Source organism: Nerophis lumbriciformis, linkage group LG28 (assembly GCF_033978685.3).
Source record: "Nerophis lumbriciformis linkage group LG28, RoL_Nlum_v2.1, whole genome shotgun sequence".
Classification (NCBI taxonomy): domain Eukaryota; kingdom Metazoa; phylum Chordata; class Actinopteri; order Syngnathiformes; family Syngnathidae; genus Nerophis; species Nerophis lumbriciformis.
Window position 1 is genome coordinate 30350421 of NC_084575.2, and position 15146 is coordinate 30365566.

General features: G+C 44.7%; 1 protein-coding gene across 2 annotated transcripts in view; it reads right to left on the bottom strand.

The window, feature by feature from the left end:
• The window catches only part of plekha6 (pleckstrin homology domain containing, family A member 6), a 307746-nt gene that overhangs the window by 272306 nt on the left and 20294 nt on the right, over nt 1-15146 (bottom strand). For both annotated transcript variants that reach the window (XM_061924040.1, XM_061924035.1), the window contains exon 2: nt 2045-2163. The gene's annotated coding sequence lies outside the window, so the exon portion shown is untranslated. The remainder of the gene's footprint in view (nt 1-2044; nt 2164-15146) is intronic.

Consider the following 15146-nt stretch of genomic DNA (forward strand, 5'->3'; position numbering starts at 1 on the left):
GGACATTTGGACAAAAATAGTTTCAAGCATGTTTTACTCAATATAGGTCATCAAATCTCAGCAACAAGCTGTAATATCTTACTGAGATCATTTAGGTCCAAAACACTTAAAACAAGTAAAACACTCTAACATAAAATTTTATGTATGGCCACGCAAGTCCCGGGATGCCCAAAATGTCCATAACACACCCAGCCGAGTCACACGGGGACGGGGGATACAATTTGGAAAAGTCGGCAAAAGTCCCAAAAATGTACAAAATACAAAAAGGGTTAGGGTTAGGGTTAGGGTTAGGGTTAGGGTTCGAGTCCCACAAGTCCCGCCGCCGGCCGGAATGCCCAAAATGTTCAAAACGCGCCCAGCAAAATCCCACGGGAAGGCGGGGAGAAAAGTGAGAAAAGTCGGTAAAATGTTCAAAAATCACACCCATCCATGTGGGACTCGAACCCGGGTAGGTAATTTGAAAATTTTTGGAACTTTTGCAGACTTTTCCAACTTTTATCCCCCCTCCCCGTGGGACTCGGCTGGGTGTGTTATGGACATTTTGGGCATCCCGGGACTTGCGCGGCCGACGGCGAACTTGTGGGACTCGAACCTGCGTAGGTATTTTGAACATTTTTGGGGATCTTTGCCGACTTTTCTCCCTCACTTCCTGTGGGACTTTGCTGGGTGCGTTTTGGACATGTTGGGCATCCCGGGACTTGTGCGGCCGGCGGCGGGACTCGTGAGACTGGAACCCGGGGAGGTATTTTCGGACAAAATTGGGACTTTTGACCATTTTGGCCGCCTTTTCCCCTCTTCTTCCCCGCCTTCCTGTGCACCATTGCTGGGTGTGTTTTGGACATTTGAACAAAAATAGTTTCAAGCATGTTTTACTCAATATAGGTCATCAAATCTCAGCAACAAGCTGGAATATCTTACTGAGATCATTTAGGACCAAAACACTTAAAACAAGTAAAACACTCTAACATAAAATCTTATGTATGGCCACGCAAGTCCATAATACACCCTGCCGAGTCCCACAGGAACGGGGGATAAAAGTTGGAAAAGTCGGCAAAAGTCCCATAAATGTTCAAAATACCTACCCAGGTTCGAGTCCCACAAGTCGTGCCGCTGGACGGAATGCCCGAAATGTCCAAAACGCGCCCAGCAAAGTCCCACGGGAAGGCGGGGAGAAAAGTGAGAAAAGTCGGTTAAATGTTCAAAAATCACACCCGTCCATGTGGGACTTGAACCTGGGTAGGTAATTTGAACATTTTTGGAACTTTTGCCGACTTTTCCAACTTTTATCCCCCCCTCCCCGTGGGACTCGGCTGGGTGTGTTATGGACATTTTGGGCACCCCGGGACTTGCGCGGCCAACGGCGGGACTTTTGGGACTCGAACCTGGGTAGGTATTTTGAACCTATTTGGGGATTTTTGCCGACTTTTCTCCCTCACTTCCTGTGGGACTTTGCTGGGTGCATTTTTGACATTTTTTGCATCCCGGGACTTGTGCGGCCGGCGGCGGGACTCCTGAGACTGGAACCTGGGGAGGTTTTTTCGGACAAAATTGGGACTTTTGACCATTTTGGCAGCCTTTTCCCCGCCTTCCTGTGCACCATTGCTGGGTGTGTTTTGAACATTTGGACAAAAATTGTTTCAAGCATGTTTTACTCAATATAGGTCATCAAATCTCAGCAACAAGCTGTAATATCTTACTGACTAAAACACTTAAAACAAGTAAAACACTCTAACATAAAATCTGCTTTGTGAGAAGAATTGTCTTATCAGACCGAAAATAAGCAAATATCACCCTTATTTGAGATATTTAATCTCACTTAGATTTCAGTGTTTGCAGTGTGTGAACTGATGCACGGTGCTTAGAGTCATAGAACATTCCCTAATTACACAGTCACGCAGCATATATTGTTATATTCACAAGCCTCAGCTGCAGAGTCAACATGCACACACAGTGCATGCAATACAAACAGTCTGCACAAAAAAAGAACCAAAAATAACATGCACATTCTTTCTTTTCCTTTTTTTTAAGTACACTTTGCACTTACCTTTCTCTGTGACCCCCTTTTTACGTCACCTCTCTTTTCTTGCTTTCTGTCTGTCGCCACCGCCTACAACATGCTGTGGCTTGGCTGGAATGGGCTGCTTACCAGAAGGACCCACTGGTCTGGGGAGGGAGAGAGAGAGAGAAAAAGAAAGTAAGGGAGATCCATGTGAGCAGAGGGATGAAAGGGAAAGAAATTTGAAACCACCAAAGCTCCAGAAACAATCACCCCCCCACCCTTCGTCTTCTCTGCTACCTCCATCTCTCTGCCCTCTGCCCTCCCTTTCCCTTGCCTCACCCTCACCCGCCATTTAAGCCTTTCACAAGATAATGGTCACTTTTTTTTGGCTGGGTGCATTGAGGCTTTATTTTTGTAGGTAATTTTTTAGGTAATTAGGTCACACAAAGAAGAAAAACACATTTGTGACGTATAACATTGTCCATTTAAATACCAAACCCCAAAACCAGTGAAGTTGGCACGTTGTGTAAATGGTAAATAAAAACAGAATACAATTGATTTTTAAATCATTTTCAACTTATATTCAATTGAATGGACTGCAAAGACAAGATATTTAATTTTTGAACTGACATTTTTTTTGAATTTCTTTTGCAAATAATCATCATCTTAGAATTTAATGGCAGAAAAAAGTTGTCACAGGGGCATTTTTACCACTGTGTTACATGGCCTTTCCGTTTAACAACACTCAGTAAACGTTTGGGAACTGAGGAGACACATTTTTGAAGCTTTTCAGGTGGAATTCTTTCCCATTCTTGCTTGATGTACAGCTTAAGTTGTTCAACAGTCTCCGTTGTGCTATTTTAGGCTTCATAATGCGCCACACATTTTCAATGGGAGACAGGTCTGGACTACAGGCAGGCCAGTCTAGTACCCGCACTCTTTTACTACGAAGCCACGCTGTTGTAACACGTGGCTTGGCATTGTCTTGCTGAAATAAGCAGGGGCGTCCATGATAACGTTGCTTGTATGTACCTTTCAGCATTAATGGCGCCTTCACAGATGTGTAAGTTACCCATGCCTTGGGCACTAATACACCCCCATACCATCACAGATGCTGGCTTTTGAACTTTGCGCCTAAACCAGTCCAGATGGTTCTTTTCCTCTTTGTTCCGGAGGACACGACGTCCACAGTTTTCAAAAACTATTTGAAATGTGGACTTGTCAGACCACAGAACACGTTTACACTTTGCATCAGTCCATCTTAAATGAGCTCGGGCCCAGCGAAGCCGGCGGCGTTTCTGGGTGTTGTTGATAAATGGCTTCAGCTTTGCATAGTAGAGTTTTAACTTGCACTTACAGATGTAGCGACCAACTGTAGTTACTGACAGTGTTTTTTTTTAAGTGTTCCTGAGCCCATGTGGTGATATCCTTTTCACACTGATGTCGGTTTTTGATGCAGTACTGCCTAAGGGATCGAAGATCACGGGCATTCAATGTTGGTTTTCGGCAGTGATTCTCTGAACCTTTTGATGATATTACGGACCGTAGATGGTGAAATCCCTAAATTCCTTGCAATAGCTGGTTGAGAAATGTTGTTCTTAAACTGTTCGACAATTTGCTCACGCATTTGCTCACAAAGTGGTGACCCTCACCCCGTCCTTGTTTGTGAACGACTGAGCATTTCACGGACGCTGCTTTTATACCCAATCATGGCACCCACCTGTTCCCAATTTGCCTGTTCACCTGTGGGATGTTCCAAATAAGTGTTTGATGAGCATTCCTCAACTTTATCAGTATTTATTGCCACTTGTGCCAGCTTTTTTGAAACATGTTTGAAACGACGTGGTCGCATCGTGATGCGGATGTGGTTCTCCCAAGGATGCAGACGGCTTCGGACACAGCTTGCAGGTAGAAAAATGATTTATTTTAAATATAAATCATATGGTGAATAACAAAAAGACATGCACGTAGCACAAAAGGCAAAACAAAAGGACTAGCGTGGGAGCTAGCAGGAAAAAATAGCATAGCATGAAATCTAAGTAGTCGTTATTAGTTGTATGGGAACAAACTAGGAAGCCAGACCGAGTGAGGCCAGGGCAAAGACTAAATAGCCCTCTGATTAGCGCCCGGGCAACAGGTGCGCGTCCCGGACACTAACCAGAGGCAGGTGTATACAATCTGCCGTCATGGCAACAGAAATAAACGAAACTCAAGGTGCTGAAAACACATGTGACTCAAACATAAACAAACTATGATCCGTGCAGCGGATCGTAACAATGTTGCAGGCATCAAATTCCAAATGAGGTAATATTTGCGAAAAAAATAACACATTTTACCAGTTCGAACGTTAAGTATCTTGTCTTTGCAGTCTATTCAATTGAATATAAGTTGAAAAGGATTCGCAAATCATTGTATTCTGTTTTTATTTCCCATTTACACAACGTTTTGGGTTTGTACTTTAAGCCTTCAATAATATTAGAAGACAACACATCAACATGAATACATGTCCGCTCTCTACAAACACATTGACAAGTAGTTGTACTTGCTTTATAATTAAAGGTGTTACTCATCACTGATGACATAGTCCTGAAAAGACTGTGCACCTGGACGACTACAAAGCATCGGCATTGACAAATCCAACGTGAGTTATTGCATACTGGAGGATACAAAGGACTGGAAGGCTGCAATTTACCACTTTGCTCATGGCTTATCCTTAATCTGAGTCAAAAAAATCAGAATCAGCTTTATTGTCATTACGCAAGGTAACGAGATTGAGGCCATTCCATACAGTGCGATGTGTGCATGCTAGAAAAACAATGTGCAAATATATAAAAATATAAAAAATGTAGAAGTGCAATGAATATGGTGTGAAATGAATATATACATGAAAAAACAAAACAAAAACAGGGTGGTTGGTGGAATGGGTTATTGCACCGAAGAGAAGGCAGTTATGAGGGACAATGGGGCAGTCCGTTCAGGATGGTTATGGCCCTGGGGAAGAAGCTGTCCCTCGTAAAAAGCACAGCATTTGATTTTTTTAAAGGGGAACATTATCACAATTTCAGAAGGGTTAAAAGCATTAAAAATCAGTTCCCAGTGGCTTATTATATTTTTCGAAGTTTTTTTCAAAATTTTACCCATCACGCAATATCCCTAATAAAAGCTTCAAAGTGCCTGATTTTAACCATCGTTATATACACCCGTCCATTTTCCTGTGACGTCACATAGTAAAGCCAACACAAACAAACATGGCGGAAAGAACAGCAAGCTATAGCGACATTAGCTCGGAAACTATTTTTGTCCAAATGTCCAAAACACACCCAGCAATGGTGCACAGGAAGGCGGGGAAGAAGAGGGGAAAAGGCGGCCAAAATGTTCAAAAGTCCCAATTTTGTCTGAAAATACCTCCCCGGGTTCCAGTCTCACGAGTCCCGCCGCCGGCCGCACAAGTCCAAAACGCACCCAGCAAAGTCCCACAGGAATTGAGGGAGAAAAGTCAGCAAAAGTTCCCAAAAATGTTCAAAATACCTACCCAGGTTCGAGTCCCACAAGTTTGCCGCCGGCCGTGCAAGTCCCGGGATGCCCAAAATGTCCATAACACACCCAGCCGAGTCCCATGGGGAGGGGGGATAAAAGTTGGAAAAGGCGGCAATAGTCCCAAGAATGTTAAAATTACCTACCCAGGTTCGAGTCCCACATGGAGTGCCACAAGTCTTAAGACTTGTGGCACTTGAACCCGGGTGTGATTTTTGAACATTTTACCGACTTTTCTCACTTTTCTCCCCGCCTTCTCGTGGGACTTTGCTTGCCACGTTTTGGACATTTTGGGCATCACGACTTGTGGGACTCGAACCTGTGTAGGTATTTTGTACATTTTTGGGACTTTTGCCGACTTTTCCAACTTTTATCCCCCGTCCCCGTGGGACTCGGGTGCGTTATAGACATTTTGGGCATCCCGGGACTTGCGCAGCCATACATAAGATTTTATGTTAGAGTGTTTTACTTGTTTTAAGTGTTTTGGTCCTAAATGATCTCAGTAAAATATTACAGCTTGTTGCTGAGATTTGATGACCTATATTGAGTAAAACATGCTTGAAACTAGAATATCAAGTGTTGCAAAGCTGTGTCATCAACACTCACAAGTATAAAACTACTTTTTTAAAGTAATAATTTCTTACTTCAAGCATGAAAAAAAAAAAATCATGACTTTGACACAATTGTGTATCATAATTAAAACAGATGACAGCCAAATGGACTTTGCTGTTTTATTTTCAATTAAACAAGAGAAAACACGTACTCACATAGTAGTACAGTTGGCACAGTACAGTAAACTGACAGTTAAAGGGGAACATTATCACAATTTCAGAAGGGTTAAAACCATTAAAAATCAGTTCCCAGTCAATTATTTTATTTTTCGAAGTTTTTTTCAAAATTTTACCCATCACGCAATATCCCTAAAAAAAGCTTCAAAGTGCCTGATTTTAACCATCGTTATATACACCCGTCCATTTTCCTGTGACGTCACATAGTGATGCCAACACAAACAAACATGGCGGAAAGAACAGCAAGCTATAGCGACATTAGCTCGGATTCAGACTCGGATTTCAGCGGCTTAAGCGATTCAACAGATTATGCATGTATTGAAACGGATGGTTGTAGTGTGGAGGCAGGTAGCGAAAACGAAATTGAAGAAGAAACTGAAGCTATTGAGCCATATCGGTTTGAACCGTATGCAAGCGAAACCGACGAAAACGACACGACGGGAGAAAGCGAGGACGAATTCGGCGATCGCCTTCTAACCAACGATTGGTATGTGTTTGTTTGGCATTAAAGGAAACTAACAACTATGAACTAGGTTTACAGCATATGAAATACATTTGGCAACAACATGCACTTTGAGAGTGCAGACAGCCCAGTTTTCATCAATTAATATATTCTGTAGACATACCCTCATCCGCGCTCTTTTCCTGAAAGCTGATCTGTCCAGTTTTGGAGTTGATGTCAGCAGGCCAGGGAAGCTAGGTTCGAAAAGGGGGTTTAGCTCGCTCATCTGCGGGAACAAACCGCCGCCATTGCTTGCCGTGCTACCGAGGTCCTTTGTCCCTTAATTGCTCACATACTCCGGCAGATTCAATGGGGGTCTGGCGGAAGATTTCTTTGACTTTATCGTTGGAAATGCATCTGCTTTGAGTGTCGCAGGATATCCACACATTCTTGCCATCTCCGTCGTAGCATAGCTTTCGTCGGTAAAGTGTGCGGAACAAACGTCCAATTTCTTGCCCTTTCGCATCTTTGGGCCACTGGTGCAACTTGAATCCGTCCCTGTTGGTGTTGTTACACCCTCCGACAACACACCGACGAGACATGATGTCTCCAAGGTACGGAAAACAGTCGAAAAAACGGAAAATAACAGAGCTGATTTGACTCGGCGTTTGAGAAAATGGCGGATTGCTTCCCGATGCGACGTCACGTTGTGACGTCATCGCTCCGAGAGCGAATATTAGAAAGGCGTTTAATTCGCCAAAATTCACCCATTTAGAGTTCGGAAATCGGTTAAAAAAATATATGGTCTTTTTTCTGCAACATCAAGGTATATATTGACGCTTACATAGGTCTGGTGATAATGTTCCCCTTTAAACACTAATACAGAAAGACTGTATAGAAGTAGACCATACTTGCCAACCCTCCCGGATTTTCCGGGAGACTCCCGAAATTCAGCGCCTCTCCCGAAAACCTCCCGGGACAAATTTTCTCCCGAAAATCTCCCGAAATTCAGGCGGAGCTGGAGGCCACGCCCCCTCCAGCTCCATGCGGACCTGAGTGACGTGTTGACAGCCTGTTCTCACTTACGCTTTCCCACCATATAAACAGCTAATGATGGAGGGCGAGTTCTTGGTTTCTTATGTGGGTTTATTGTTAGGCAGTTTCATTAACGTCCTCCCAGCGCGGTAACAACACACAACAACAGCAGTCAGGTTTTCGTCCCCCGTAAAGCAGTTTGTCTGCCGTAAACAGCAATGTTGTGACACTTTTAAACAGGACAATACTGCCATCTACTGTACATGCATATGTGACCCACCCATAATGTGTCACATTTTTGTGTTGATTTATTTATTTTATTTTGTGGTTTGAATTCGTTTTTGGAGCTGTCATTACAGATTTATCAGTATTCACATTGGTCAGTAGGGGGCAGCAGGGCGTTTCTTCCCAATTGAATGCTATCACCTGCAGACCGGAAGTGTCTTGTCATTCTGATGAGCGCGACCAGTCTGTGAACAATTGAAACGTCCTGTGTGCTTTTTCCTCCTGTATAACAGGTTAGTTTTGGTGAATCAACTCACTGAATAATATCCATGTGATCTTTATAAGTTTAAGTACACATTCTGATGGTGGAGCCTAACTCTGAAGTGTTTGTGAGTTGTAGTTTGTATTTGTGAATGAATCCAGTGCACAGCTGCAGTAATCAATACAAAAAGGCGACGTGAGGGCGCAATGTTTATATAGGAACTTCTGATCCTAATTCAGACTCCCAAATTAGAGCTCCCGTTTTCTTATTGATTTTATAATGTATATTTGTATAATGTGTGTGTTCTGAAATAGTGACAGAGAATAGAACAAGGATGGACAATTCAACCCTTAACTCAACAATGAGTAGATGAGTGTTATGTGTGTGTAAATGTGTAAATAAATGAACACTGAAATTCAAGTGTTTCTTTTATTTATTTATATATATATACCGTATTTTCCACACCATAAGCCGCCCCGTGTTATAAGCCGCGCCTTCAATGAACGGTATATTTCAAAACTTTGTCCACCTATAAGCCGCCCCGTGTTATAAGCCGCATCTAACTGCGCTACAGGGAATGTCAAAAAAACAGTCAGATAGGTCAGTTAAACTTTAATAATATATTAAAAACCAGCGTTCTAACAACTCTGTTCACTCCCAAAATGTACGGTAATGTGCAAATGTGCAATCACAAACATAGTAAAATTCAAAATAGTGCAGAGCAATAGCAATAACTTAATGTTGCTCGAACGTTAATGTCACAACACACAAAATAAACATAACACTCACTTTCTGAAGTTATTCTTCATTCATAAATCCCTCGAATTCTTCTCCTACGGTGTCCGAATTAAAAAGTTGGGCGAATTACGGGATCCAAAATGGATCCCGTAATCTCCGTCTCGTCGAAGTCATCAGAGTCAGTGTCGCTGTTGTTTTTCCAGCAGTTCCGTGAATCCTGCCTTCCGGAAAGCTCGGACCACAGTTGAGACCGAAATATCCGCCCAGGCATTTACGATCCACTGGCAGATGTTGGCAGATGTTGGCGTATGTCGTCCGGCGCTGTCTCCCTGTCTTAGTGAATGTGTGTTCGCCTTCGGTCATCCATTGTTCCCACGCCGTTCGCAGTCATGCTTTAAATGCCTTGTTGACACCAATATCGAGCGGTTGGAGTTCTTTGGTTAATCCACCCGGAATGACGGCGAGTGTTGTATTTGTGTGCTTCACTTGTTTTTTGACACCATCTGTGATGTGGGCGCGCATGGAGTCGTATATCAACATGGACGGAGCTGCGTGAAAAAAGCCACCCGGCCTCTTCGCGTAAACTTCCCTTAACCACTCGCTCATCTTTTCTTCATCCATCCATCCCTTCGAGTTAGCTTTTATGATGACGCCGGCTGGAAAGGTCTCTTTTGGCAAGGTCTTCCTTTTGAATATCACCATGGGTGGAAGTTTCTGGCCATTAGCATGGCAAGCTAGAACCACAGTGTGTCGCTTAGTAGGAGCCATTTTGTGGTCTTTACAGATGTAAACACACAAAGGAAATGAAACGTAATACCCGCGCGCTTCTTCTTCTATGGGGGCGGGTGCTTACCTTGGCGGTTGCTTACCGTAGAAGAAGAAGCACTTCCTCTTCTACGGGGAAAAAAGATGGCGGCTGTTTACCGTAGTTGCGAGACCTAAACTTTATGAAATGAATCTTAATATTAATCCATATATAAAGCGCACCGGGTTATAAGCCGCACTGTCAGCTTTTGAGTAAATTTGTGGTTTTTAGGTGCGGCTAATAGTGCGGAAAATACGGTATATATATATGTGTAATAAAATATATATATATATATATATATATATATATATATATATATATATATATATATATATATATATATATATAGCTAGAATTCACTGAAAGTCAAGTATTTCTTATATATATATATATATATCTTAACCACGCCCCCAACCACGCCCCCGCCTCGCCCCCGACCACGCCCCCACCCCCCACACCCCACCTCCCGAAATCGGAGGTCTCAAGGTTGGCAAGTATGAAGTAGACTGAAAAACAGCTGATAAATATTAAATAGACTATGGCCTGTGTGGTTGATGTTCCATTTTTGGCACTTGTTAGTCTTCCCAAACTCAAACTGCACTGTTGAGGAACACAATTTATACGTACGCATGTCCTCTAACGTCATCCCCCCAGTCGTGCACATGACTACATCCATTTGCCTCCACTTCAGTGCCTTTTGTGTGTGTGTGTGTGTGTGTGTGTGTGTGTGTGTGTGTGTGTGTGTGTGTGTGGATGGCAGTGCAGTACCAAGAATAGCCCCCCGCATGTAAGTCTATAATCAGTGTGTTCCCATCGTAATCTGCCGTGAGACCGAGCAGCACCATCCCTGTGCACGGCTCCGTGGAAGCCTGGGAGGCACAAGCATAAATACATGTTACTGTAAGAATGCCTACACTGTTGTGATGGTTAGAACCGCTCGTTAACGTGGTCGGTCTTGACATGGAAGCAACTTTGGCCCACGGATCAGATCATGACAATTCAACCAAACCATGTAGACCAGGGGTATTCAACTCAATTCTCTACTGTTCTTATTCTGTATCCATCCATCCATCTTCTTCCGCTTATCCGAGGTCGGGTCGCGGGGGCAGCAGCCTAAGCAGGGAAGCCCAGACTTCCCTCTCCCCAGCCACTTCGTCCAGCTCTTCCTGTGGGACCCCGAGGCGTTCCCAGGCCAGCCGGGAGACATAGTCTTCCCAACGTGTCCTGGGTCTTCCCCGCGGCCTCCTACCGGTCGGACGTGCCCTAAACACCTCCCTAGGGAGGCGTTCGGGTGGCATCCTGACCAGATGCCCGAACCACCTCATCTGGCTCCTCTCGATGTGGAGGAGCAGCGGCTTTACTTTGAGCTCCTCCCGGATGGCAGAGCTTCTCACCCTATCTCTAAGGGAGAGCCCCGCTACCCGGCGGAGGAAACTCATTTCAGCCGCTTGTACCCGTGATCTTGTCCTTTTGGTCATAACCCAAAGCTCATGACCATAGGTGAGGATGGGAACGTAGATCGACCGGTAAATTGAGAGCTTTGCCTTCCGGCTCAGCTCCTTCTTCACCACAACAGATCGATACAGCGTCCGCATTACTGAAGACGCCGCACCGATCCGCCTGTTGATCTCACGATCCACTCTTCCCCCACTCGTGAACAAGACTCCGAGGTACTTGAACTCCTCCACGTGGGGCAAGATCTCCTCCCCAACCCGGAGATGGCACTCCACCCTTTTCCGGGCGAGAACCATGGACTCGGACTTGGAGGTGCTGATTCTCATCCCAGTCGCTTCACACTCGGCTGCGAACCGATCAAGCGAGAGCTGAAGATCCTGGCCAGATGAAGCCATCAGGACCACATCATCTGCAAAAAGCAGAGACCTAATCCTGCAGCCACCAAACCAGATCCCCTCAACGCCTTGACTGCGCCTAGAAATTCTGTCCATAGAAGTTATGAACAGAATCGGTGACAAAGGGCAGCCTTGGCGGAGTCCAACACTCACTGGAAACGTGTCCGACTTACTACCGGCAATGCGGACCAAGCTCTGGCACTGAGCATCCGCTCCCTGTATGCTCTTATTCTGTATATTCCTGAAAACCAGCGTCCTTTACTGTAGACCAGACCTGGGCAAACTAAGGCCTGGGGGCCTCATGCGGTCCGTTAAACCTTTCAATCTGGCCCGCCGGACATTCCCAAATTATTTTTTTTTAGATCTTTAAGATGGAAAGTGTATCTGCCGTTATGATGTGCAGTGATGTTTTCTAATGACCGTAAGTCTTGAACTATTTCAATTAGCGATGCCGATAAATGCTTTAAAATGTAATATCTGAAATTATCGGTATCGGTTTCAAAGAGTAAAATTAATGACTTTCTAAAACGCCGCTGTACGGAGCGGTACATATCCGGTAAAACACGGACGTAGGGCATACTTGCCAACCCTCCCGATTTTCCTTGGAGACTCCAGAATTTCAGTGCCCCTCCCGAAAATCTCCCGGGGCAACCATTCTCCCGAATTTTCCCCCGATTTCCTATTTGTGTTTTGCCAGTTAATAAAACTCTGCCAAAGAACAGGTTATGGGCCCAGATTGTCGCTAAAAAGCTGTTGTGCACGGACTTTGTGTGAAGATAAACGGTATTGTGGGAACTCACAATGGAGGATAAAATGTTTATTGACAGACTGAGCGGACCAGAGAATTGGGCAACATGGAAGTTTCAGATGGAACACTTGCTGAAGGCTAAAGGACTATGGGGCATGCTAATGGAGACGGAGACGCTAGCCGCAGATGCTAACGCAGCAGCACAGGCGGAATTCACAAGACGGAGAGAGAAAGCGTTCTCTATGTTAGTGCTAAATGTAAGTACACCCCAGTTGTACCTGATAACAAACTGTCAAACTCCCAAAGAGGCGTGGACCACGCTGAAAGCCCATTTTGAGAGGGATACTTTGGCTAATAAACTGTTCCTGAAGAAAAGATATTTCAGATGTGAAATGAAGGAAGGAGAGGCTTTAACTGATCATTTCAAACAAATGAAGGAGCTAACTAATCAGCTATCAGCAATTGGATCTGTAATTGAAGAGGAAGACCAAATTGTAACATTGTTGGGTAGCTTGCCACCAAGTTATGCTACAATTGTCACTGCATTAGAAACAAAGATTGACAACTTGACACTGAAGTTTGTTCAGCAAGCATTAATAAATGAAGAGCAAAAGCGAGTGAATGCTAATGATTCCAGTGGTGCTACGTCAGGTGGTGCATCCGCCATGTCATCACAATTCCCGGGAAATGTGCAGGATAGCTCCAAGACAGTGGGAGCAGCAGACAAAAGCAAGCGGAGATGTTACAAATGTGGTAGAGAAGGCCATATCAAGCGCGAATGTCCAACCTTGAAAAACAAACCAAAAAAAGAAAATCCACAAGGCCAAGCACATGATGTGTGAGGATGAAGAAGATTCCTCTGAAAGTGCCTTTGTGATCAGGGATGCAAACAGTGACAAACCACAACAAGCAGAGTGGTTAATTGATTCTGGAGCATCAAAACAAATGACGTGTGATAAAGACATTATTAAAGAATACCAGCAGTTCACAAAATCACATTCTGTGAAACTGGGTGACGACAGGGTGGTTGACGCCCTTTATCCATCCATCCATCTTCTTCCGCTTATCCGAGGTCGGGTCGCGGGGGCAGCAGCTTAAGCAGGGAAGCCCAGACTTCCCTCTCCCCAGCCACTTCGTCCAGCTCCTCCCGGGGGATCCCGAGGCGTTCCCAGGCCAGCCGGGAGAGATAGTCTTCCCAGCGTGTCCTGGGTCTTCCCCGTGGCCTCCTACCGGTCGGACGTGCCCGAAACACCTTCCTAGGGAGGCGTTCGGGTGGCATCCTGACCAGATGCCCGAACCACCTCATCTGGCTCCTCTCGATGTGGAGGAGCAGCGGCTTTACTTTGAGCTCCCCCCGAATGACAGAGCTTCTCACCCTATCTCTAAGGGAGAGCCCCGCCACTCGGCGGAGGAAACTCATTTCGGCCGCTTGTACCCGTGATCTTGTCCTTTCGGTCATGACCCAAAGCTCATGACCATAGGTGAGGATGGGAACGTAGATCGACCGGTAAATCGAGAGCTTTGCCTTCCGGCTCAGCTCCTTCTTCTTGACGCCCTAGGAATTGGAAATGTCAACCTGAAAATGACTTTCAAATTAAGTGATGTAAAAAATGTCACAATGTATGATGTGCTGTATGTTCCAAAGCTGTCTGGGAATTTATTCTCAGTGGGAGCTGCTACCAAGAAAGGGAATACAGTGCAGTTCAGAAAGTCTCGTTGCTACATACGTGGAAAAAGTGGAACACTTCAAGGAATGGGAACACAAAGAGCTGATGGACTATATCAGCTGGATATTAAAGGAAGTAAAACTGTATGTCACAGTGCTTCTGTAGCGGCCAGCCTGTGGCACCAGCGCCTTGGTCACACTACCAAGCTTAAAGAACTCAAAGATCTGGTGAACGGAGTGAACTTTGTTGAAAAAAAGGAGATTCCCTTCTGTGAAGGATGTGTGGAAGGCAAGTTGGCTAAGAAGCCATTCAAGTCGATTGGAGGAATTCGTTCCAAACGCAAGATGCAGCTGATTCACAGTGATGTTTGTGGTCCCATGCAGACTGAATCTATAGGTGGAGCAAAATATTTTGTGACTTTCATTGATGATTACACAAGATGCTGCGAGGTATACTTCTTGAAACAGAAAAATGAGGTGCTAATCAAATTCAGGGAATTTGAGAGAACATTCTCAAATGAGTCTGGTCTAAGCGTCACAAGGCTGAGGACAGATAATGGTGGTGAGTTTCAAGAATATTTGAAGTCTCAAGGCATCCACCATGAAATGACTGTACCTCACTCACCACAGCAAAATGGTGTTGCAGAAAGAAAAAACAGGACATTAGTTGAAGCAGCTAGAAGCATGCTGTCACATGCAAAGTTGTCAAAGATGTTCTGGGCAGAGGCTGTAGCCACCGCGGCTTACATACAGAACAGGCTGCCCACAGCTGTTCTGAAGGAAGAGACACCCTACGAGAAATGGTGTGGAAAGAAACCTGACATGAGTCACATGAAGGTGTTTGGCTGTATTGCTTATGCACATATCCCAGATGAAGAAAGAAGGAAACTGGACAAAAAGGCTGTGAAGCTTCGTTTTGTGGGATATGCAAACAATGCCAAGGGATATCGCCTGTATGATGAAGAGAAGAGGAGGATTCTAATCCGTCGTGATGTCATCTTCGATGAATCAAACCTCAGCTGGAAGCAGGAAATGAAAGTACTCTATTCAGAGA